The sequence below is a fragment of the Microcaecilia unicolor genome, chromosome 5, assembly GCF_901765095.1.
Source record: "Microcaecilia unicolor chromosome 5, aMicUni1.1, whole genome shotgun sequence".
In the NCBI taxonomy this organism is placed as follows: domain Eukaryota; kingdom Metazoa; phylum Chordata; class Amphibia; order Gymnophiona; family Siphonopidae; genus Microcaecilia; species Microcaecilia unicolor.
The window spans coordinates 83,698,417-83,725,193 of record NC_044035.1 but is presented as its reverse complement, the minus strand read 5'-3'; the positions used below and the strand labels follow the sequence as shown (position 1 = coordinate 83,725,193).

The following is a 26,777-nucleotide window of genomic DNA, read 5'->3' as shown; positions in this document are numbered from 1 at the left end:
CCATAATATTTTTGAAAAAGCCAAGCTTTTAATTTTTGACGGACGTTCATGTAGTCTGACATTAATCTGATTTCTAGTGGCAGGGAGTTCCACAGTTCTGCACAGTCCAGTAGCATCATATTAAATGTCCTTCTTTATTAGGAGGTACCAGTCTGATATCGGTGAGAGTTCTTCTGGGTTGATAAATATGCAGAAACTTGTAAGTAATCTGGGGCCATGTTCCATGCAATGTGGACACTCAAACGGATCAAACAATTCTTCCCAAGGGAAACTTTCCGTAACATAATTCAAACAATGGTACTATCACATATTGACTACTGTAACGCCGTATATGCAAGATGCAAAGAACAGATCTTAAGGAAACTCCAGACTGCACAGAACACGGCAGCTAGACTCATTTTCAGAAAGACAAGATTCAAAAGTGCTAAACCCCTACACGAAATACTGCACTGGCTACCAATCAAGGAACAAATAGCCTTCAAAATTTGCACTCTGGTCCACAAAATAATCCATAGTCTGGCCCCAACCTACATGACCAAACTTATTGACTTACCAACTAGAAACATCATCGAATCATCAAGAACGTTTCTAAACCTGCATTACCCAAACTGTAAAGGACTAAAATACAAATCAACATATGCATCCAGCTTTTCCTACATTTGCACCCAGCTCTGGAACACTTTACCTAGAAACATTAGAACTGCGAACACCCATCTAAAATTTCGAAAAGACCACAAGACTCATCTCTTCCAGAAAGCCTACCCAGCAGACCCAAACTAATTCATGAACAATGTATCACATCTTTCGATCTAAGAAATGAACAGTACCCCTTCTACATAATCCTATTACTTCAAACTGTACGAATTTTACCACTCCAGTTATAATTAAGTGTACTTCTACCCTTATCCTACTCTGTATTGCTCACTAGAAGCTGTAGTCTCATTCCTGGAGACTTAGCAGCCTCATTGGGATTACTTCTCTCTATATGCTACTATATATTCGTCCCAGAGTTGTATTCTCTTTTCCGGAACCTTATCAGCTTCCTTGCACCTACTGTTACTCTATTTTCCACTCTGTATATATTTCCGGAGTTGGTACTCTCCTCTCCGGAACCTATAAGCCACATTGAGCCTACTGCTATGCAGGAAAATGTGGGATACAAATGTAATAAATAAATAAATAAGGATCAAGGTGAGGAGTTTATATTCCTGTCACCTTGAAGGGGAGAATGGAGTCCATGCTTCCTTTTCATTTAAGTGGATATTTGACATGAATGTGTAATATTGAAATAAAAATATAGTAAAAGTGACTACAGATTATAAATAGAAATATGCAGACAAACTAAGGGGTATGTTTACTAAGGTGCTTTAGCATTTTTAAAGTGCCTGTAAATTTAAGGCGCATTAAACGCTAACACGCCTTTACATTTCTATGGGCGTGTTAGCGTTTAACGCGCGTAAACCATTTACACGCGTTAAAAACGCTAAAGCACCCATAGCGCCGCTTAGTAAACCTAGCCCTAACTGTTTTCCAAAGTGACTGCTTTGCTTTGCTCTGCTCTGTTCACATTGTCCTCCCCTCCTTTCCTGTTTTCTGCACATTGCCTGGGAAGGAAGAAAGAAGATGGAGCAGGAAGCAGGAAGTTGTTCTCTGCTGCCTGAGATTTGGAGCACTGGCCATCAGAGTAATCGAGCAGAGTCATATATGCAAAATTGGTTTCAAACCCAAACTTGCTGCATTCTAGGCAACTGCCTAAATCTGCATATTGGAAGAGCTGGCCATGTCTAAGACTAATCTATAGATAATATATGTTAAGGATGTGCATTCATCGGTACTCATTGCGTATCTTGATATGCTTTAAAAAAATGAGAGCACTCAAAACTAATTTAATTTGCCCTAACCTACAAATTAACATCTAATAAGAGTCTTCTTAAATTACTGTCTTCTTAATTGTGAGTAATGTGGCATGAATTTTGTTTACTGACACCAGACTTGATCCATCTGATGAAACACTGTTTTTTCCAAATAATCCCCTTTAGGGTGTTTTACTAAAAAAATGCCTATGTTATCTGCCACAGGACCTATTTTATTCCTATGGGCCCTGCTGCAGATAACTTGTATTAATCTTTTGTAAAAGACCCCTTTGATTTGTTTTTTCTTAAAACAAACTCCTCTCTCCCCCAAGCTGACATGAAACTAACATCTTTTAATCCCTGACACTATGTTTTTAAATTTTGTTTGCAATAATTGACCCTAAGGCTAGCTATATTTCAGCCTTCTAAAAAAAAATTCCTTTGCTAAATGATTGAATTTGGAAAAATGTTAAATTACATTTTTCTATATTAAATTCCTATTTTTCTCAATATATTACAACTGAAAGGACCAAATGCCCTAAGGATACATTCCATGTTGTGTCCATGGTAAAAAATACCTATTACATCTGCCCCAAAGAATTCTGGAGCCAGCTGAGTTTGAACTCAGCCTCTGGCAACTCCTCCAGGTACGGATGTTTTCCTTTAGCTACATGGGGCAAATCTTAAAACAAACAGAAATATATAAAACTGGCCAAGAAAACTGAGAAGTGTCTGTCCCTCCTGGCATTAATACAACCTCAGCGCTCTTTATCTCAGTTTCATATTATACAGTTGTATCAATTAAGATGATATTAGAATGGGCGTATTCTGGTTCATTCTATTCATTGTTTCATTGAACGCAGACCTGAAAAAACTAGTGGCGAATATTTAAAGATCCTTTCTGGAAAATTACTGGCACAATTACACATTTAATACAACCAGACACTAAGGGCTCCTTTTACAAAGCCGCAGTAATGATTCCCAGTGTGGCAAATGCAAAAAAGCCCGTTCAATTCCTGTGGGATTCGTTGCACTTGCTGCATGAGAATCACCACCGTGGCTTTATTAAAGGAGCCCTCGATAAGGTAGAACTACAGGCAAATCACAGACTCCAAACAAAGCGGCTCTTTTACTAAGCTGTGGTAAAAAGGTGCCCTACACTAGTGGCAGCAGCTGGTTTTGCCTCGCGCTGAGGACCTTTTTACCGCAGGAAAAAAAGAGGCTGAAAAAATGAAATGGTCATGCGGTAAGATTGCACTTACTACGTGGCCATGCAGGGGAGAACACTTACTGCCACCCACTGAGGTGGCGGTAAGGGATCATGCGCTAACCCAGCAGTAACTCGCGCTGGCCGATTACCGCTGGGTAACTGCTGCGGTAAAAAATAGAAACCTATTCTATCCTCAGAAATGGTGTTGGGCCGGCAGTAGTTCCGGAATGCCGCACGGTAAGCCCGCGGTGGGCTTACTTCTGCTTAGTAAAAGGGTCCCACAGACAATTAAAGCAGGAAATGATCCACAGGTTCCAAGAGGGTCCTAAACTTGAAAGAAATCTACTTTTTCATCATAAAGGCTGACAACCAGGGAGGCCCGGTTCAAATCCCACTGCTGCTCCTTGTGATATTTGAGAAGTCACTACCCCTCCCCCCCCCTCTGCCTCAGGTACAGACTTAGGGGCCTTCGCTGACACACACATACCTCCCCCCCCCCAGTGACCCATATACTGCTGCGATGGACCTGAGTATGACATTTCAGGCTGGCAAAAAAAGGTTTTTAAAGTTGTTTTTTTCATGGTAGGAGGGGGTTAGTGACCACTGGGGGAGTTAGGGAAGGTTATCCTCGATTCCCTCCGGTGGTCATCTGGTCAGTTTGGGCACCTTTTTGAGGCTTGGTCGTAAGAAAAAATGGACCAAGTAAAGTCGCCCAAGTGCTCCTCAGGGACGCCCTTCTTTTTTCCATTATCGGTCGAGGGCGCCCATCTGTTAGGCACGCCCCAGTCCCGCCTTCGCTATGCCTCCGACACGGCCCCGGGAAAGTTGGTCGTCCCCGCGACGGGAAACAGTTGGGGACACCCAAAATTGTCTTTCGATTATGCCGATTTGGGCGGCCCTGAGAAAAGGATGCCCATCTCCCGATTTGTGTCGAAAGATGGGCACCCTTCTCTTTCGAAAATAAGCCTGACAGTGTGTGAGAAAAGGATTACTGCAAAACACGCTAAAGTGTTTTCTAGTAATTTGCCTGTCAGTGCGCACGATAAATTTTAAAAACACATTTTCTGAAGAGGGTGTGTCACGGACAGAGAATGGGCGTAGAAGTGTTATCCAGCTAGCGTGTTCGCATTAGCGTGCACTAACTGGATATTGCAGATTAACGTGGGAGCACTTATTGAAGTCTTATTAGGAGGCAGTAAATGCTCCCGTGTTAATATTTTTGCAGTTCCCGTACACTTAGCACGTAGGAAAGTCCTGTGTTAAAACATGCTAGGCCCATTTTTTTAAGCACATCTTAGTAAAAGGACCCCTAAATTAAGTGAGAACATTGAAGGGTTACAGGTCTGAGCAGCAGAAAGTTTCAAATATGTATGTTTCAAAATGCATTAGTTACTTGCATTTTTTTAAAGGAAATTTGACCAGTACGCAGATTGCAGAGAAAGAAAAACCATGAGCAAAAATTATATAACAGCAAAAAATGAGGAAAGCAACAGGACTAAGAAGTGGAAAATTTACCTGGAGAATTTGAGTTAAGCTGCATTGCTGCAGGATTGAATCTTGATATTTGGAACAAAGGCACCAAGGAGCAGAAGGGCATCTCTGTGAAAGCATAGGAGCACAAAATTGTTGTGTCAATATTTAACCACTGCAACAGGGTTTTGTTCTTTTGGTTTTTTGTTTTTTTTTTATGCCAGCTGCAGTAATCAAAAATATCTGGTTATTCAGCAACATTATCTGGATTAGTTCCAATGCTGAATATCCAGATAATCTAGTCAGCATCAGAACTTATTTGCATTATGAGGATATTCATTCACCATCCGGATAACAGCCAGATAACTTTGGATTGCCTTGTTGCTGTCCTAAGTTTAACCCTGGTCCCACTCACTCATTTCATAGGCACTGGCTAAACTCCTCAGGTCAGCAACCCTAGGACCAGAATGCACAAAAAAACAGATTTCAAGGGGACAAGTGGGCACACGCCAGGGCCGGGCTAAATCCAGGTAAGCAGAAGAGTACTCTTTTCTGGGCACTCTTTATTTCATTCACACACAAAATAGCAGTCTCCGTATTTCAACTTCAACTTGGTTTACTAGCAGTAACTTGAAAAACACAGTTCACAAACTTGTCAGCTTGGTCTGTACATATCAGGGCTTTTCAGATGGTCAGCACAGGTCAAACATAATCTCCAAACGATATCAGAGCATTCAAATCACAGTTCAGTTCTCTCTTAAATCCCCTCTATTTGCAACCAGAACAAAGTACTTCTTATAGTTTCTCAGTCATCTCCACATGATTATCTCAGTTCTCTCTCTCCCATCCCGGAAGAGGGGTCATTCACATGTGCAATGAAAGACCTGCCAGAAGTGAAGTACTCCCTCTCCCACTTCTCCTACCTGGGATGTCTTTTTCTCCAAGTCATCCTTCTGGTTCTCAGACCGAGAACACTCTGCAGCAGACACACTCTGCCCCGTGCAGTGGTTTCATTCAACACACACTGCAAACTCCTCCTGCTTTGGTTCCCAGGACTTCCCCTTCAGTACAATGGGTCTCAGTGGGGGTGGGCTACCAAAGACCAGAATTTTCTCCATGCAATCCCTTTTATTACTTCTTGATCCTGCCCCCATGTGCTGGCCCTTCCCATATCCACCCACTAGGCTGGCAGTCCCAGCCCCTGTTTTCTTAGTGACCTCCCTGAAACTCCTCCCACCTTCTGCCTGCAGCAGAAGTACTGGGGTCACATAAGTTACCCGGCTAAGTTATCTAGATTGAAGACTGAATATCCCCACGGGCAGGGCAATTCTATAACTTAGAGCCTGAATAAAAACAGAATCTTCAGTTTCCACCAAAACCAAAATTGAGACTGAAATTAGCTGCTCAGTTTCAGTAGAAAACAAAAACAAAATTTCCCCCCAACAGCCCCCATTCCCTTCCCCCACCTAACCTGAGCCCACCTCTCCGGTGGTGGCCACTTCCTGGGCCTACCTTATCATTGGTAAGTAGTGGGTGCAAGAGTGTTGCCACTCGCTCCTGCACACAGTCGGTTCCAGTCAAAATGGTTTCCTAGACTGCAGTTGGAGGTCCCAGCAGCCATTTTGACATTGGAACCAACATAAGCAGGAGACTTGGTATTTCTAAGAGCAGTAGCACCAGGCAGGAACAAGTGGGGTTCGATTCTGCCCCCAAAGAGACCACTAGACCACCAGGACTTTTTGTCAGGTGGGATGGGGGTCAGAGAGTGATCGCGGGGAGGGGGGGCATTTTGGTTTTAGCCAAAAATGCACTGGCATGTCCAGCCAAAACCCAATCCTGGATTTCAGGTCGGATTCGATGCCAAATCTGAAACCAAAATCAAAATAGTTATGCACACCTTGTGCACATAAATGCACCAAAAAGTGCCACTTATATGTGCAAGTGCCCTACGCACTATTATATAAGGGCAAACGTAAGTGGCATAGTATGTAAATGCTAGGGGGCATACATATGAGTGGAGCATAGGAGGGAAGTGAGTGTCTCTCTTACGTAAACATACAACTTATAGAATACTACAAATTGTGTGCTTTCCTTTAGACGTTTCCATTTAAATTGGCCATAGACCTGGAGTAAGTGGGTATGCCTACATTTAGGCACACTGCAGGGGGTTTATGCAAGTATTCTATAAATGATTCTGGGTGCCCTGGTTCCATTATAGAATAAGTGTTCTCTGTACTGCATCGGGGTACCTACATCAAAGTGCCCTTTCATAAAATTGTCCCTATCCCCTCATTCTATAACTCGGTACCTAAATTTAAGCATAATTTGTTTGCTTAAATTTATAGAATACTAGCACTTGTGTAGAATTCACTTACCCCCAGATTCTATATAGCACGACTGAAATTGTGCACATGTATCTGGTCATATTCTGGATTTGTGCATGCAATTTAATTACTTAACAAGCCAGTCAGCATTGATCATTGCCACTTAACAAGCAATTATTGACACTAATTGGCATTAATTAGAATTTACACACACAACTTGCTAGGCGTATTCTGTAAAGTGGTGCGCGTAAATTCTAATGTGTGCTACCAAAAAGGAAGCATAGCCGTGGACATGGAATAGAAGGCCTATGGACTTTCCGAAAATCTATGCACATAGTTGTAGAATACACTTACTCTACACCTAATTTTGGTGCCAGTATTTACACCAAGCACGGCCACTAGGCGTATTCTGTAAACCAGCTAGGCATATTCTATAAACCGCACCTAAACTTAGGAACGGTTTACAGAATACTGACCATTTAACCCTACTTTTTTTTTTTTTTTCATTTTAACCAGTTTTTAATCCACAAAAGGACATTACCTCCTGTCCCATGACTTTCTAATTTCTTCAGGAGTCTTTCATGAGGTACTTTCTCAAATACCTTTTGAAAATCCAGATATACAATATCGACTGGCTCACCTTTATCTACATGTTTATTCACTCCATCAAAGAAATGTAGTAGATTGGTGAGGTAAGATTTCCCTTGTCTAAATCTCTTTTGGCTCTGAGGTGTATTTTCAAAGCACTTACTACTACTACTACTACTACTATTTAGCATTTCTATAGCGCTACAAGGCATACGCAGCGCTGCACAAACATAGAAGAAAGACAGTCCCTGCTCAAAGAGCTTACAATCTAATAGACAAAAAATAAATAAAGTAAGCAAATCAAATCAATTAATGTGAACGGGAAGGAAGAGAGGAGGGTAGGTGGAGGTGAGTTGTTACAAGTGGTTACGAGTCAAAAGCAATGTTAAAGAGGTGGGCTTTCAGTCTAGATTTAAAGGTGGCCAAGGATGGGGCAAGACGTAGGGGCTCAGGAAGTTTATTCCAGGCGTAGGGTGCAGCGAGACAGAAGGCGCGAAGTCTGGAGTTGGCAGTAGTGGAGAAGGGAACAGATAAGAAGGATTTATCCATGGAGCGGAGTGCACGGGAAGGGGTGTAGGGAAGGACGAGTGTGGAGAGATACTGGGGAGCAGCAGAGTGAGTACATTTATAGGTTAGTAGAAGAAGTTTGAACAGGATGCGAAAACGGATAGGGAGCCAGTGAAGGGTCTTGAGGAGAGGGGTAGTATGAGTAAAGCGACCCTGGCGGAAGATGAGACGGGCAGCAGAGTTTTGAACCGACTGGAGAGGGGAGAGATGACTAAGTGGGAGGCCAGCAAGAAGCAGATTGCAGTAGTCTAAACGAGAGGTGACAAGGGTGTGGATGAGGGTTACAAAGTTACATTTGTCTCATTAATCTATGTTTATCTATATGCTGTATAATTTTGTTCTTTATTATAGTCTCTACCATTTTGCCCAGCACTGATGGCAGTCTCACCGGTCTATAATTTCGTGGATCACCTCTGGAACCCTTTTAAAAAATTGGCATTACATTGGCCACTCTCCAATCTTCCAGTACCATGCTTGATTTTAAAGATAAATTACATATTCCTAACAACAGCTCTGCAAGCTCATTTTTCAATTCTATCAGTACTCTGGGATGTATACCATCTGGTCCAGGTGATTTGCTACTCTTCAATTTGTTAATTGCCCCTTTACATCTTCCAGGTTTACAGAGATTTATTTCAGTTTCTCTGTAGTGCTGTCCTTGGCTAACTACACAACTGCAAGAGCTGACAGCCAGAAAGGGCTAAAGGAATTAGAAAATAAAAGAAAACAGAAAACAAGTAAAACACTCTATAGGGTGTGAACACTTTTCAAATGGGGCCCACTGATAGTTTAGAGATGTTAACTTCTTAGGCAGTTCCATACCAGTTCTAATTGTATAAAAATCTTTACTTGAGGTAAGAAACTTCTCAACCATGTGGCCACTGTGAAACATCTGCTGAAACAAAACCTTTTAAAGCCCTGCTTGGGCATCAGCCCTGCTTGGGCATCAGCCCTTTCTGGGCTGAATAGCTCCAAATGCAGCTCCTTCCTGCTCTCATGGGCAGATGATCGAAAGCCCCGCGCTGTTCCAAACAGCGCTGTAAAAATAGCGCTAGAACAGTGTGGGGCTTTACCTCCCCTATGATCAGAGATAATGGCATGCACATTTAAGCACGCTATTCACTGATCATAGGGTAAAAGTGCGGGAGGATTGTGCCTGAGCATGCACTCAGGCTTAATTCTCCTCCACTTGTCTGACAGGTCTAGGCTGTCAAAAGCCCAGACCTGTCAAACACAGGGGCTAGAGGTCCATGGGACCACCAGAACCCAAAGTACCCCCACCCTGAGTCAAGTGACATGGAGGGCTGGAGGTCCAGTGGACCTCCAGTCCCCCTGACCCCCCGACACAAGTTATATGGTGTGACGCCCTGCCCAGAATATCCCAGGATGCGCTGGGCAGGGCCGCACACCGCTATTTTTGAGGCAGCGCCGATGGAAGAGGAGGGAGGCCACCTCCCTCCTCCACCAAAGGTAGGGGGTGGGGAAGGGCCACCAAGACCACCAGGGTTGGGGTGGGGAGAGGATCGACTCGCGGTACACTGGGCCACCATGGCTCCATTCATGGGGGGGATGTCAGAGAGGTTTAGGGGGCTGGAGACCCACCGGATCTCCAGACCCCCCGAACTTGTCGGGGGGGTTGGGGAGACTTAAGGTCTGCCGGACCTCCAGCCCCCATGTCACTGGGGGGGGGGGTTCGAGTTGGGGTTCCTGCTCCTGCGGGGGGTGGGGGGCTGCTGCATTGGGGGAATGGGGGGCCTGCTAGCATGTTGGACAGGCTCACCATTCCTCCCCAATGGTCTGCAAACCCTAACGCCAACTCCAAGCTGGCGTAGGGTTTGCCGGAGCCAGCAGGCCAATGTTTGGCATGCTGATTGCTGATCATTGGGGAGGAATAGGTTTAGCATGCATTTGCATGCTACTTGCGCTAAGAGCCCTGTTTTGTATGCATTTGCATGCCAGTTGCGCTCAGAGTCCACAAGCACGTTGTTTCACGCTCTCAGGGACTCTAATCATGGGGCAGTAACAAATGCAAGCGCTTGTATGGCGCTAACAGCCTCTAACGCCTGCGTTTGCTTCTGATCATCGGCCCATCAGTTCTGAGTGAAATTGGTACAAATTTACATCTTGCTAATCGTAGGGATTTTTCCTGTGAAAGTCTCTCTGTGTCTGCTCTAGCTTCAGGCAGGGTGGGGCTCAACTCTGTACCCAGAGAAGCCTTTTGATGCACAGTAGACAAATACCTTTTTCTTTTTTGATTGAAGCTCTGTAGCACTTCAGCTCTGCTTTCTGGTTTGGAAATCTTCCTGTGAATCAGGGGCTAAACTGTGTGGACTGATGGAGCCCAGCTCTACTACCTCCAGTCTCTTCCTTGGTTCCTTCTCAGCTCCCAACTGACACCCCAGTATTCAAAACAGCTCATGGATCACTGCTGGTAGGTGCTAAGTGAGTCTAGCAACTTTCTGTGAGTTTCACTGACCTGATTTAAAGGAATCCACTCCAGGTCTTCCCTTTAACTGTATGCTGGCTTTGCTAAAGTCCTAAGGCAGATAGTATTCTCCCTGTATCTGGATGTTGCTCCAACCAAGGAGGGGAACTCCAGAACTTGGTAAGGATTAATACTCAGTTCCTTGTACATAAGTACATAAGTAATGCCACACTGGGAAAAGACCAAGGGTCCATCGAGCCCAGCATCCTGTCCACGACAGCGGCCAATCCAGGCCAAGGGCACCTGGCAAGCTTTTTTTTTTTTTGTTACATTTGTACCCCGCGCTTTCCCACTCATGGCAGGCTCAGTGCAGCTTACATGGGGCAATGGAGGGTTAAGTGACTTGCCCAGAGTCACAAGGAGCTGCCTGTGCCTGAAGTGGGAATCGAACTCAGTTCCTCAGTTCCCCAGGACCAAAGTCCACCACCCTAACCACCAGGCCACTCCTCCAAACGTACAAACATTCTATACGTTATTCCTGGAATCATAGGAGCCAACTTTTCAAAATTATTGGGGGTGCTAAGACCAATGGAAATAATCCCTCCCTAGACACATACAAGGAATTTTTCCAATATTGGGGGTGCTCAAGCACCCACAGCACCCACAGAGTCGGCTCCAATGCCTGGAATTGTGGATTTTTCCCAAGTCCATTTAGTAGTGGTTTATGGACTTGTCCTTTAGGAAACCGTCTAACCCTTTTTTAAACTCTGCTAAGCAAACCGCCTTCACCACGTTCTCCGGCAAAGAATTCCAGAGTTTAATTATGCGTTGGGTGAAGAAATATTTTCTCTGATTTGTTTTAAATTTATTACACTGTAGTTTCATTGCATGCCCCCTAGTCCTAGTATTTTTGGAAAGCGTGAACAGACGCTTCACATCCACCTGTTCCACTCCACTCATTATTTTATATACCTCTATCATGTCTCCCCTCAGCCGTCTCTTCTCCAAGCTGAAAAGCCCTAGCCTCCTTAGTCTTTCTTCATAGGGAAGTCGTCCCATCCCCGCTATCATTTTAGTCGCCCTTCGCTGCACCTTTTCCAATTCTACTACATCTTTCTTGAGATGCGGCGACCAGAATTGAACACAATACTCAAGGTTCCAGTCCCCTTGTAAGACTAAGGGGACTGGAACCTCTTTACAGTGAGAGCCCCCACCCCATAAAAATAGGCCTCCCTTCTTTACTCCTCTGAGGCCCCGGCTAAAGCTCTCCATCTGCTTCTGGTCTTCAATTTCCCAGGTTTCACATGCCAAACAACTTCTACTGGATGCTGCAATGCTCTCCTTCACCTTATATTTTATGGATCACTTTTTAGTATAAATACAGTCAGTGTCAAAAAAACACTATTAATATATCTCCTAAAAAAAGGGGGGGGGGGGTATTAACAGATTTTGTTTCACCTGGGGGGGGGGGGTATATTATCAGCTTTTGTTTCACCTGTCACACATGAACCTTATTCTATCGCAACATCACCTTGTATTTGTTCATACCGGAATTGGCGAACACTAATACGGTACTATGTAAGCCACATTGAGCCTGCAAATAGGTGGGAAAATGTGGGATACAAATGTAACAAATAAATAAATAAATGTAACTGAACCCTGGGAAGGGCATAATAGCAGTATACAAGAATTGATTTGATTTGATATTAAATGTGAAAATCTTCTCCTCCCAAGAGAGTAAGAGAATCAAGAACTCCTTTCAGCAAAATTTCAAAATCCCCTTGGCAGTGTGTTTTGAATGCACCGTGGAGATGAGTCAGTCAGTGGTAGAGCTGGTTGGAATCTCTTTGGTCCCGTCAACATCCTGAAAGAATCAACACTCTGATTGCAGCTGTCGTCTGCTGAGACCCTTTGGTGGAGCTCTTAGGGCCTCGGCTGCTCTCAAATTATTCTCTACCTTCCTTCTGAGACCTTCTGTGGTCTGACCTGCTCTCTCTTTTTCTTTTACCTTCTCTCCTGTATTAAGCCAAGCCAGCTTAGCAGTAGTTACTGTCTTGGTTGGATGGCCTAGCCAACCAGAGGCTACTCTCGGGTGTGAGCTGATGAGTCCTCTTTGGGTTTAAGAAGAAGACCTTTTGCCACTACAGGCAGGGCCTTTTATTCTACTTAACAAGAGAATTAAATTAGATAATGAAAATCATGCATACATATACAGTTTGGAAGGCTTTTTAACACTTTATTGTATGATAACATCAATGACACACTACTGCCTATCTGCATTAGCGTATGTTCCAGGACTGTTGTTGACCTTCACTCAATATTTAAAGCCAATTGTTCTTCTGTCAGGAAAATTATTATGTCCCCAGACTGGCAGATGAAGTCACTGGTGCAGCACTTTAGGGCCTCATCGAAAACAACTAAAAAAGGAAATAGCCAAAAAAACATACATCTACTATTCTGAGGGTTAACAGCTGTTTCAGAAGCCAAGCCAACTTGTATGCTCAACTGCCATCTCATTCAAGTTTCTCCAGGCAGGCAACATGATTCCACTAGTCTAAACCTGTAGCTAATCCATTTTGCTGTATGACAGGAAATTCCAAGCTGCAATTCAGCTTGGACTTAATCTGTATCTCTGCTCTTAAAGAGAGTGCAAGTATTTATTTATTTATTTATTAGGATTTATTTACCGCCTTTTTGAAGGAATTCACTCAAGGCGGTGTACAGTACGAATAGATCAAACATGAGCAATAGGCAGTTACAGCCGTAAAAATATTCAAATAGCAATACAAAGTATGGCATAGTAGACTACTTCTCAAAACCATAAATGTTCTCAAAAATTGACTCTAACTCAAGAGAAGATCTTAAATAATTGTTAACAAAATTAAACCCCAGGTTGAGGTTGAGGTTTCATTTTGTTAAAAATTATTTAAGATCTTCCATATATCTTGTGATAGTATTCTACTTACAATGTCAACACAATATGTAAAAGTATTGTGCCAGTTTCTTTCCTGAGCACCATCCCTGAACTAGAAAATGGAAGTTTGTAGGAAAATAGATCAGACGTGGTACAAGTACAGCTAGGAAGGAAACCAAAGTATGAAGAGAGAATGGGAAGGTCAAAATTAGGGTCAACCAGCAGACTATAAGTGATACCTTTTTCTTGGACTGAATAAAAAGGTGTCACCTACAATTTATTTGCTGACCCTTACTTCTACATATTCAAGTGGACATACACAGCAACCACAATTCTTTGTTTACAATGAACTACTAAACCTACCTTCATATATGATGCCCTCTACATAACAGTTTGCTCAACACAAATGTAAATCAGAACACTAAGAAAGAACCAAGTTAAAATTTTACCAGCTGAATATAAATGATCGTATGTACTTTTAGATACATGAACACTTTTGCAAACCAAAGGGATAGATGCGCAGAACAAAAGAGTAAAACAGATTTTTTTGCTGCTTATACCAGGAGTAAGCAGTGGATTTTTCCAAGTCCATCTTAATAATAGTTTATGGACTTTTCCTTTAGGATCTTGGCCAAATCTCTTTTTAAAACCCTGCTAAGCTAACTTCTTTTACCACATTCTCTGGCAAAGAAGTCCAGTTTAATTACACATTGAGTGAAGAAATACTTTCTCCAATTTGTTTTAAATTTACTACTTATAGCTTCATTGCTTGCTCCCTAGTTCTTATATTTTTGGAAAGAGTATACAAGTGATTCACATCTATTGCTTCCATTCCACTCAGTATTTTATAAACCTCTATCATATCTCCCCTCAGTCTTCTCTTCTCCAAGCTGAAGAGCCCTAGAGGGGCATTTTTGAAAGAAATGTCTAAGTTGGAATTTGGACGTCTTTGTAAAACGTCTTAATTCGGAGGCGGGGAGAAGGTAATTTTCGAAAAAAGATGGACATCCATCTTTGTGTTCAAAAATACCATGGACGTCCTTGGATTTGGACTTTTTTGATTTTGGGCCATTTTCAAAACCTAAAATGTCCAAATTCAAACCATTTGGACGTGGGAGGAGCCAGCATTTTTAGTACACTGGTCCCCCTGACATGCCAGGACAGCAATCAGGCACCCTAGGGGGCAATGCAGTGGACTTCATAAAATGCTCCTAGATACACACTCCCTTACCATGTGTGTTGAGCCCCCCAAAACCCACTACCCCCAACTGTACACCACTACCATAGCCTTACGGGTGAAGGGGGCACCTAAATGTAGGTTCAGAGGGTTTCTGGTGGGTTTTGGAGGGCTCGCTGTTTCCTCCACAAATGTAACAGGTAGGGGGTGTCAGGATTGCGGGAGGTCAAAATTATTGCTGGACATACTTATATTAATATGAAACCAGCTTGACAATATTAAACCAGCTTCTGACCTCTGAGAACCACCCCCTCCCTCAGGAATCTGAGGATGGCACCAAATAGTGGTCAGAGGCCTGATAGCCCTTTGGTTTCTCAATTACTCTTGATTAACATACCTTTTGTTCCATCTGGGAGCAGGGCTTGAGAGCAACCAAGGTCAGACATAGAGGCTCCATCACTAGGGATTTCAAAGAGGTACAACCTATGAAATTTGTCACCTTTCTTCCTGACTTCAGAGAGGCTTTCCTGACTTCAAAAAGTAATCTGGAGTTCTGTAAATGAAATAACTGGGAAGGAGAGAAGTTTTTGATCTCTCTCTGCTACTGTTCCCACGCTCTGTTCTTAGTAGGTATAAAGCAGAGCACAGGGGGCAAGGTTGCCAGGTGGGCGGTTTTACCGCCCAATTGGGCGGTTTTCCGCGACCCGTCGCGGTTTTTTGGGCTTCTTTTTTTTCTTTTCCGTGGTTTTTCGGGCGGTTTTTCGGCCGCGGGGGGGGGGGGGGGTTAGTGACGTTTTGGGCGGGGTTAGTGACGTTTTGGGCGGGGCCGATGACGGGGGAGGCGGGGCCGATTACGGGGAGGCGGGGCCGGTGACAGGGGAGGCGGGGCCAGTGACGGCAGGGGCAGGGTTGATGACACGGGGGTGGGGGTGTCAGGGGCGGGGTTTGAGTTTGGGCGGGTTTTGGGCTGTTTTTGCGTTGGATTGGGTGGGAAAAAAATTTTCCACCTGGCAACACTGACAGGGGGGCACTTCTCGCTTGGTCTCTGAGCCCGCAGGGAACAGGACTCTGTTGGGCTGCCTTTGTTTCTCCTTCTTCTTTCTCTGCACACCTCCATCTTTAGCCACCAGAACACAGAGCTCTGGTGGCTGGCAGCTTCTCTCTCTTCCTTTCCCTCTACACACATATATACCTCTTGCAGCACAACCCCAAGGCTTCTCCCTTCCTCTGAACAAACACCCTATCCTTTCTTTCTCTCCCTAAACACACACAGATACAGCCCTGTACCAGTTACCTGTGAGCCAATACATATATGCAAATATAATATATATATCGAAATCCATGTGGAATGCGTATTCTTTGGGAACCCACTGCCTCTGTGAACTGGACCCCGGGACTACCCTAGACAACGATTGATGACACTTGGGCGCTCGTCTCGGTTTCAAAAAGAGGATCTCCAGCTGGGTAAGTAAGACATTGTTTTGCTTTCTGCATGTTTGCATATGTACTTCTAGGCTTGTTACGGGGGATTGAAAGTTGAAGTAATTTAATGCTGTGTTTGGGGCTGCTCAGAAAAGACTGATAGATCTTCCAACTTTATTGGAAGGGGTACCAAGTGAAACAGTCCCACATTTTTAAACACTACATATCTGTCTTTGGTAATCACTTAATTTCCTGTCACTTTGAACTTTTTCTCTATATCCGGCCAGTCTCTGTCTTGGTGAAAAGTCAGCTCTGCCTGACAGGAACCGACAGTTGGCATATCTAATTTAACACCTGCCTTGCTTAATCTATATTCATTCTAAACTGTCTCTCCAGCCCCTCTACTTTATAAAGAGGGCCTTTCCAAATCCAAGAGCTACACAGAGCTAGTTCCATATATGTATATCTATTAAGAAACTAGCCAGGCCCCGGTACCAATTAAAGTATTTTTCAGCAGCCTCAATCATGGACGCTTTTGATCTTAAAGAACTAAAGGTTATGGTACAGACTTATTGTAACAAAAAGGGAGGCCCATTTGAAGGGGAATTCCCAGAGGATTCCTGGTATAACATTCAAAAAACACAGAAAATCACTCCTATTATACAATCAGTAGGTGAGTGCAAGACTCTGAACTATGATAGAAAATTTATATAAATAAAGTAGCCTCAATAGCCCAGGGAACCAATAATTAGGACTCCACTGAATTGGCCAGAATCATGGGCTCCTCCTACCCTCCGAAAAAACTCACAGACAACAAAAAAACTCCCTATCTTAGGGAGAAAAAGATACTGTGAACAAAAAACGGAAAGCGGAGTATTTTAATTATTATAAAAATGTCAAAGTCAATGCACACCACTACAGAGAGTGATTAATGGATATGAAGAACTTATAAATTCCCTTCATAAACTTCTTAATAGTGTGAACTAAAGAAGTTCAGAAATAGAGCACAATTGCAATATTATCTAATCACCTAGAATCTGCCCCAACGCTCAAAAATCAATCACTTAACTTGAGACGCAGGTTTTTGCCTCTTCTGAGGTCAGAGAGTCCTGATTCCCAGATGTCAACAGTTAGAGAATTTCCAATGGCTAATTCATTTCTTCCAGTCACACATTGCTCCGGTTGTGAAGTTAAGTCAAATCCAAATGTTACAAAGTGGGTGATACTGAAAATGATACACCATTCCCAAGAGTTCAAAAAGAAAACAAATAAACGGAAATGTCTTTTTATATAAGGCCTGTGTAGGGGACTAATTACTTTGAAACAGCAAAATGCAGACCTGACCACTCAGTGCACTCAGTTAACCAGGGACCTTGAGGAAGCACACATGTGTATCTCGATGCAACGAGCACAGGTGGTGCAAGCAACAAATTCCTTCCTACATGTAAATGAACAATTGGACGAGGCTAAAAATTAAAACATTTAAAAAGTAAATGTGCCTCAAAGGACCAGATTAACTCTGTGCACTGGCAGGCCCCAAGTATTTCTCCCTCAGCACCTCCAGCCTATGAAACACCCTACAAGCCAGGTTTTCAATTCATACAACCACAAAAGCACACACAAGTGTGTGTAGTGGATTTGAGAAGTGGGGGCAAATCTAAGACTGAAAACACTGATTAAAGCACTCAGACATGCATAGATGAGGAAACCCCAGGCACAACCACTAACCTGAGGGACAGGGAGGATTCTGCAGACACAGAAACTGAGGCCAGTACAGACCCCAGAACACCAGTAAACCTGGTACTGTATGAATCATTAAAGGATAGTGACATTGAAAGGATAACACAGAAGGTCTGCTTTTGTTTCTCAGCTAGTCAAGGAATTGTTTGATTTTCTAGGCATAGAACAGCAATTGCACATTTCATACCATCCCCAAGCAGCGGGGCAGGTAGAACGTATGAATCAAACAATTAAAGCACATCTCAGCCCTATGCTGAATCTGACAGGGAAAAATTGAGATCAGGCCCTCCCTTTGGTCCTTATGCATATCAGAGCCAATGTCTGTAAGTCCACACGTTTTGCCCTCTATGAAGCCTTAATGGGCAGGCCAATGCCTCGATGGGAAAACCTGTTACACCCTTTTCTCCCGGAGGATCAGACTGTAGTTCTTGCAAATGAGTGGATGAAATCCCTGCAAGAACACCTAAAAGAGAGCCAGACCACTGTGCTGGCAAACACAGAAAAGTCTAGGGATTATCTGCAGGAGGTGCAGGCCAAAGACTCTGATTTACGACCACTCAAAGTGAGGAGTAAGGTCATGCTCCTAAACCCTAGACCACACCTCCCCTTTGGCACAGCAAAGTGGGATGGACCATACTTGGTTACAGATGCACTAGGCCAAAGCCTAGTGGGCAGAACCAGAGAGCTTAGAGAGAGAAGGCTGACTGAGTGAAGAGCGACGTGCACGCTGAAGCACTGCTGCTACCGCGAGTCACAGCGACAAGGTGAGGAGTTTTAAAATTCCAACGGAGGGAGAGAGGGGTGCCTGTAACGGAGGGTGGGAGGGAGCCTGTAACGGAGGGAGGGAGCCTGTAACAGAGGGAGGGTGCCTGGGACAGGGAGGGGGGCCTATTTTTCGGACTATAAGATGCACTTTTTTTTCCTCCAAATTTAGGAGGAAAACCTTGGTGCGTCTTATGGTCCGGTGCTTCTTATAGTCTGAAAAATACGGTAAATAGAAAATCTTATTTATTGGGGGTATAGCTTCCAGTGGTATCTTTAAATTTTCTGTTAAGTATCTTCTGAATAGTTCCAGTGGACTAGTCCCAGGGAGCTTGGGAAAGTTCAGAAGGCGCAGATTCAAACATCTGTTGAAATTCTCTATCTGCTCAATTTTTCTATGAATATCCAAATTATCTTTAGCTACAGCAGCTTTAAATTTTTGAAACTGTTCGACATCTTTCTGCAGCTGTGTAACTCACATGGCTAATTCCTCTTTCAGGGCCTTTTTACTAAGCTGCATTGGCGCCTATGCGTGTCCTATATGCGTCAATTTTGAACTACTGCCCGGCTACCGCGTGGCCTGGATGGTAATTACCGCTAGGTCAATGGGTGGTGGTAAGGTCTCAGGCCCAAAATGGACACGCACCAATTTTTATTTTGCCGCACGTCCATTTTCGGCCAAAAAAGGCCTTTTTTGCAGGTGCGCTGAAAAATGGACCTGCATGCGTCCAATACATGCATCTACACCAACGCAGGCCACTTTTAGGCGTACCTTAGTAAAAGGAAACACCCCCCCCCCCCCCCCCCAGTGCTTATAACAGTCTACTAGCTTGCCTGTGGATGCTGGTAAATTAAGAAACAGAGAAATGTGTCCTCAATTAACATTTTACCCAGCCTGTAATTTAAGCCAACCCAGTAACTGTTAATCAATCACTATCATTCCACAGATGAAATGTTAACTTTCTGCCCACTCCAGGTTTTCAGTAACTGCTGACAGATATTCTATTCCTACCAGGGTTTTCTATTAATATGTGTCAAAAACATTACAAAAATATAACTAAGGTTGGCCCAGGCCACACAACAGTGTTATCATATGCATTAATGTGCAAGAGAGTTGAGGTCGTATTCTAGACCTTTTCCTGTACCTCAGGCAGCTCTGGGAACACATACCAGTTGCAATGCTAAAACAGCAAGACTGAAAGCGCCTGTCTCTCTAAGGACTCACTTAGACTGGGCCCCAAAGCAAAATGCAGCTCATGCCCCTTGACATAAGACTGTCACTGCGCAAAACGTGAAACCGCAGGATGAAAAAGAGAATACAAATAATGGAAGTAGCTAGGAAGTGCACGGTGCCTCAGCCTTAGCTGCCCTTTATACTAAGCAGCGCTGGGGCAGTGAGCTTAAAATGAAAGAGTCAAAACAGGCAAATCAGCAAAGAAGGCAAAAAGAAAACATAAGAGGACTGCAATATAAGAACGTAAGAAAAACCATACCGGGTCAGACCAGTGGTCCATCTAGCCCAGTATCCTGTTTCAAACAGTGACCAATCCAGGTCACAAGTACCTGGCAGAAACTCAAATAGTAGCAACATTCAGTGCTACCAATCCCAGGGCAAGCAGTGGCTTCTCCATGTCTGTTTGAATAGCAGACTATGGACTTTTCCTCCAAGAACTTGCCCAAACCTGTTTTAAACCCAGATACACTAACCGCTGTTACCACATCCTCTGGCAACAAGTTACAGAGCTTAACTATTCTTTGAGTGAAAAAATATTTCCACCTGTTTTAAAAATATTTCCATGTAATTTAGCCAGTTAGCAGTGATATGCAGTCCACTAACTGGCTAAGGATGTAGATAAGTTTAGGACAGCCGAGTTAACCGGGCGCAAGTCTGAATGTTGGCCGTGCAGAATGAGCTTAGTAAGTTCTTTGGGTTTTATATCTCCATAATTGCCTACAGTGTACCAACCAGAACAAGTAACAATAATATTCTATGAAATCTTACAACAGATTTAGAAAAGTCTTGAATAATTATAGCTCTCCTCAACTTCCTCCTCATTTTATCCTAGAGGAAAAGTGAAAGGGTAGAGTCATCATACCTATTTGCAAGTAGGGGGACTTTTGTGCTCCAAAATGTTCACTTAAACCACAATGTTTTTGTTCATCCATGTAGCACCACGGGTGACGGCGTGGTAAGAGTGGTGAAAGTAAAATAAAAACACATTATTTATGTTCACAAGTAGGTAAAGCCTGCATCCTTCATAGACTGGATAAACTAAGAACAAAAGTCTCTAAGTTCATTAAGTAATTTTCCTGCAGCCCAGTTCCTGACAGGGCCCCACAGACTTAGTTTGTGTGCAAGTTTTGTGTTAAAGGTTCATCAAAACCAGGCCTAGCTCTGGCCTGGCCTCAAAGACTAGCAGTTCACAAAGTTCTTGAGTTTAAACCTGGCCTACCTGAATTTAGTATCTGCTTCTTACAGCAGAAGATAGAGCAGATATGCAGTGAAGGCATCTGCTAGGGGGCTGCCCTTGTCTTCCCTGGGTCTCTCTAGTTTAGCTGTTCATGGAAATGTTATTCTGCCTGAACCACACCCTCTCTGCTCTGCTCTTACTGAGCCATGCCCTCTCTGCTCTGTATTGCGGGATTTAATGTGGCTCTGTGAGAGAGTGTTATTAAGGGGGACAAGTAACTTCATATACACTCCTTTTAGAATCCAGTATAGGTTTTACTATTTACAAAGACTCCATTTTGTACTAGGATCAATACAGCCACCAGGGTCATAATGACCACTTGGGCAACCAGTCAGTGCCCAAGGGCCTGGGACAGCTGGGGACCCAGGGTCTCCCCCTACCTTATCCAGTATGCCATCATCTGTCTGTTCTCCACCCAGCATTTCTCCCTGTCTCTTCCACTCCTCCCATCCCACTTCCACGATCTGGCATCACTCCTTTTTTCTGTAATCCAGCACCTCCTCCCCCAGTCTACCTTACATTGTGTCTCCCAGGAGGTCCCTTGTAGTGACAGCACTTAACAGATTTTGCTTGCGGCCTGCTTGGAGCCTCTCTTCTATTGCAACCCACCATTCTGATGCAGCTTCATGTTTATGTGGGAGTGGGTCACAGCAAAAGAAAGACTTCGTGTAAGGTATTGGTCTAAGGTAGACTTGGGGGGGATGTAAAGTGGGGGAGTGGAGGGGGAGAGAGAGGAAGAGATGGTGGAACACAGGAGTGGAGGGAGAGACAAGAAACTGAGAAATGACAGACTCAGGATTGGAGGGTGAGAAGAAATGAAGAGAATTGATTAATCCAAGGATACAGGGGAAAAGAGGGAGGTAAGAAATACAATTGATGGACCTGAGGGTGAAGAGGAGGGAAGGAGGGAGGAAAGAAATAGAACTGATGGACCCGAGGGTAGAGAGGAGTAAGAGAAGAAATAGAGAAAATTAAGGAACTCAAGGGTTGAGGAGAGGGAGGGAAGGGAGAGGAAGAGATGCTGGACCACAAGGGCAGGGAGGGAGGAAGAAAGAGAGCGAGAGAAATGATGGATGGAGAGGGAAAGAAGAAAGAGAGAAAAATGATGGATGCAGGGTGGAGGGGAGGGAGGTACAGAGGGAGCATACAGGAAGAGATACTAGACCACAAGGGCAGGGAGAGGAGGAAAGAGAGAGAAATGAAGGATGGGGAGGGAGGGAAGAAGGGAGGGAAGAAAAATAGAGAATTTATGGACCTGAGGGAGGAAGGGAGGGAAGAAATAGAAAGAATTGAAGGAACCAAGGTTGGAGGGGATGGAGGACATGATGAAATAGAGCAGAAGAGATGTTGGACTGCAAGGGCAAGGAGGGAGGGAAGAAAGAAAGAAATAATGGACCGGGGGATGGAGAGCAGGGAAAGAAGGAAGAGAGAGAAATTATGGACCTGGAAGTGGAGAGGTGGGAGGGAGGGAAAAAAGAGAGAGAATTGATGGGCCACTGGATGATTACCAAATCAATTATTTTGGAGCGTGCTTTGATGATTCACAAAGATGTTAAAAAGAGCCGACCCAAGGACTGATCTCTGCGGTACACTACTGACAACATCCTTTTCCTCAGCGCAAACTCCATTTACCACTACCCTCTGTCTCATTCTGTTTAACCAGTTTTTAACCCAGTCAGTCACTTTAAGTTTCATACCAAGGGCATTCAGTTTGGAGGAACCGAGTCAAAGGCTTTGCTAAAATCTAAATATACCACAACTAGCGCCCCTCCCACATACAACTGTTTGGTCACCCAGTCAATCTGTCTGACAAGATCTGCCTCTAGTGAAATCATGCTGCCTCAGGTCCTGCAGTCCATTTGATTTGAGAAACCTCACAATCCTCCTAAAAGCGTTTTCATTAGTTTACGCACCATTGAGGTCAGACTGACTGGTCTGTAATTCGCAATCTCTTCCTTGCATCTGTTCTTGTGCAGAAGGACCACATCTGCCCTTCTCCAGTCCTCTGAGACCACTCCAGACACTAGGGAAGCATTGAACAGGTCAGACAGCGGAGCCGCAATAACTTCTCTGAGTTCCTTGAGTACTCTTGGATGTATCCCATCAGGCCCCACTGCTTTGTCAACTTTTAGTTTAGCCAACTCCTCACGAACACAGTCTTCTGAGATTCAGTCCTGGTCTACCATACATCCATCCTTATTAGCAACTGTCTTCTGCGGTCCTGCCCCTGGCCTTTCATCCATGAACACAGAACAGAATTAATTGTTTAGCAGTTCAGCTTTACCCTTCTACATATTCTTCCCCATCAGCCTTGAGCCTCACAATGCTTTATGGCACTTCCTCCTGTCGCTCACATATGTAAAAAAATGTCTTGTCCCCCAATTTTACCGTATCGGCTATCTCTTCCTCCATTTTCCTCTTTGCTTTCCTGACAGCTTTTCCAGCTTCTCTTAGCTTTTCCAGATATTTTTGCCTGTCTTCCTCTTTCTGAGTCAACTTGTAACGTATGAAGGCTAACCTTTTTTCCCTTACCTTTTCAGCTACTATGTTCGAGAACCAGAGCGACCTTCTTTTCCTCTTATGTAATTTTCTAACAAAGGTTTATCACCTTTAAAATAGCTCCTTTCAGTTTTGCCCACTGATATTCTACTGCATAAGCTGTTCCCATCCAACTTCTGGCATATTAAAGTCACTTATTAGTAGTACTTCCCCTTTCTTAACATGCTTTACAATGGTCCTCCTTTAAAGGTGTTGAAACATGTACTGCTTGTACAGTCTATGGCTGTGAAGTTGCTTCATAATGCAAGTAAATACGATCATGTCTCCTTCCCCCCCCCCCCCCCCCCCCCCCCCACATTGCAGAAAGAACATTGGCTTTTGGTCACCACTTGTGTTCAATACAAAATGTTGACAATGGTTCACAAGGCTTAATTTACCCAAAACCTTTTATATCTCGCTTCACTTCTTCACCTTTATATCTCAAGTTGGTTTCCTAACCCTCCCTCTGCACTAGATTTGACATGACATAACTTGTGAGTCTGCCTTTTCTTATTTGGGATCACAACTCTGTAACTTTTTCCCCTCGACATCTGTGATTCGAGGCCTCTTTTCCGAAATTTAAGAAAGCCATGAAAACATGGCTATTTCAGTTGGCATTTTCCTCTGGTCAGGTAGTCTGCATAGACCTTTTTTGCTTCTTCTTCCTTTCTTTTTCATTTTTTAAAACTTTGTTTTATCCTATAGTATTTTATGAAATTATGTAAGCTGCTTTGCTTTGCCTTCTGGCTTTAAAACTGGTATATTAACTGCTTGTAAATAAATAAATAAATAATCTTATCATTATCCCACAAATTCATCCACAAGTAAGCCCTTTCTTCTTTGTCTTTTTGCAGTTTGTATTAGCTTCTCCACTGATGTTCTCATAGAAGCACCTGTGATTTGACTGGAACAGTTGATTCTGCATGTACTGGATGATTCTCGCCTCATACATGGCAGTTATTTGATGTTGCTATTATTTGCTGCTTTGCAATTTCCAAGGCTTCGCTGATCTTCCTAGTGGTACCTCTTAACAAAATCTGCCTTGGTTTTCTTGATTTTCAGCTTCTTCATTTTCATGTCTTACAGTTTGCTTGCATCTGATCTCAACTTTATGATCAAATTGGTCAATATTCGGCCTGTGGTGGTCAGTCAGGACTCCCCTTCAGATCCTGCCCCACTCCCAGCCCCTGGAACTTAAAAGATCCCCTCCTATCTACCTTGACAAAAATCTAAGCCAGCCCCTACTCCCCCCGCCCTCCCCCTGAGCCTACCTTTGTGGGTCCCTCATGATCTATAGGGAAGTAGACAGGAGTGATACCCACTCACTACAGCCTGGTGCAGCCTGCTCTTCAGAATGACTGCCAAAATCTCTAGCAGTAGCCTTGCGGTACTTTAAGGACCATGGTACCTGAAGTATTCGCATCTCCTGGTCATTTAAATAATTTTGAATATCTACCCCTTATTTTCTAACCAAATTTTCTAATTTGGTGGCACACTGGAGTTGTTCTTAGCAGACCTTTGTACGTAATATTCCTGTTCTTCTGAGATCTCTACTGCTGCACTGTAGATTAGCTGGTTGATTTTTTCTAAAGTTGATTCTATAGATGCAACCACTTTATTCGGGTCTCTCAGTACTTGTACTACATCTTTTTTGGAAACAGGTTTCAGTACAGACAATCTTTGACATTTTGTTGTTGTTGTTCTCTTATATGTTCTAAGATCTTCTCTTTCAGTTCCTGTTTTCCTTCAGTTCGTGATCTTGGGTTTTTTGTGTTATTTATTTATTTATTTATTGCATTTGTATCCCACCTTTTCCCGCCTATTTGTAGGCTCAAAGTGACTTACAGAGTTTGGTTATGACATAATCATTTCGTGTTAACAGGTACATTTCTTATAGTTTGAATGTTGGTAATAGAAGATAAGCATAGTCGTTTCATGGTGACAAGTACAATTTTTTCTGTTTAAAGATTGGGTGGGTGAGGATAGACAGGAAGTGTTTGGTAAATTATAGGTGAGCTGTGGTAATTGTGTGATTTGTTGAAGTAGTTTGTAGGCTATGTATTTTCCTTGTAGGCCTTTTGGAAGATATGAGTTTTCAGTGATTTGCGGAAGTTGGTTAATTCGTCAATAGCTTTCAGGTCTGTAGGTAGTTATTGGCTGAGAATTGGCCTGGAGATGATAGTGAACAATTCTTTAAACCTCAGCCTCCCCTACTGCTCTTTCACATGTTTTAGGTTGACCTTATATGGAAGCTGATCCCTAGCAGTATTGCCACAAGATTACCACCAGTAATCAGGCTCAGCAGGCATCATTTTGCACCCAGAATGGAAGGGGACCATCCCTGCCACCTCCCACTAGACCACCAGGCCTTGAGTAATGAGGAGCATCAGAGGAGCTGAGTTGAGAGGGATCTGATCAGGGGGCCTGATCTGGGAGTATCAGAATGGGGGTGTTGATTTGGGAGGATTGGACCATGGATATCTATGGGGAAGATTATATATTATTATTGAATTGTTTTATTTTGTAATTTTAAATTTGTCATTGTAGATATTTTAATTTTAGTTTATAAATTTTATGAATGTAAATTTGTAAACTGCTTAGATATAGGTGGTATAGAAGTCAATAAACCATAACGCAACATATAAGTGTCGCGTTCTCGAGGGCCTTGGCATGCTGTCAGGTCCTCGAGACAGAACTGGAAATAGCGAGTCCTTGAACCCCTGCCAAGGAGCGGCAGAGGCAGGCAAGACCACCCTGGAGCGGAACACACGGAAGGGCCGGACTGAACCTCTGGATTGGAAGCAGGCAACTGGAACTAGCAGAACAGGAACCTCTTCACCTGCACTTAGCTACCATTCCGCTGGAGTTGAGCTCTAGCGTGCAGGTGGCTGGCAGGACTTGCAGGACAAGGTGGAACTGGAATCCAGAGGACCCGACCCTGGGTCTAGGAAACACGAGGGAACAAACTATACTAGACTGCACTAAGCGCTGCACGCAGCTGCTAAGCCAGACACACCGGACAGACTAGACAGACAGAAGCTTATCAGGAGCAGGGACTAGGGCAGACATGCAAGCAGGGAAAAAGGGGAGACGGGGAATACCCACAGGGCAAACCCACTAGCTAGGTCGAGGCAGGTAACAGGATAAATCCCACAGAAGATACACGCTAGCTAGACAGATACAGGAATCAGGATACATAAGCAGGGATCCGGATAAGCACACCGGATATACAAGCAAGGTACAAGGTAGACACACGGGACAGAAGGTAGCTAGGCAGAGCGGAAGGCCGGATAACACTAGCTAGCAAAAACCAGGA

The 26,777-nt window shown here is 43.7% G+C and overlaps 1 protein-coding gene across 3 annotated transcripts in view; it reads right to left on the bottom strand.

Moving 5' to 3' along the window:
* The window catches only part of SLC16A12 (solute carrier family 16 member 12), a 119,661-nt gene that overhangs the window by 85,615 nt on the left and 7,269 nt on the right, over positions 1-26,777 (bottom strand). The window contains exons 1-2 of one of the 3 annotated variants that reach the window (XM_030203057.1): positions 5,457-5,621; positions 4,579-4,662 (exon numbers count right to left, since the gene is read on the bottom strand). The exons of 1 other annotated variant lie outside the window; for it this stretch is intronic. The gene's annotated coding sequence lies outside the window, so the exon portion shown is untranslated. Of the gene's footprint in view, positions 1-4,578; positions 4,663-5,456; positions 5,622-26,777 lie in introns of those variants that run through there. One more of the 3 variants, XM_030203058.1, reaches the window with a different exon arrangement.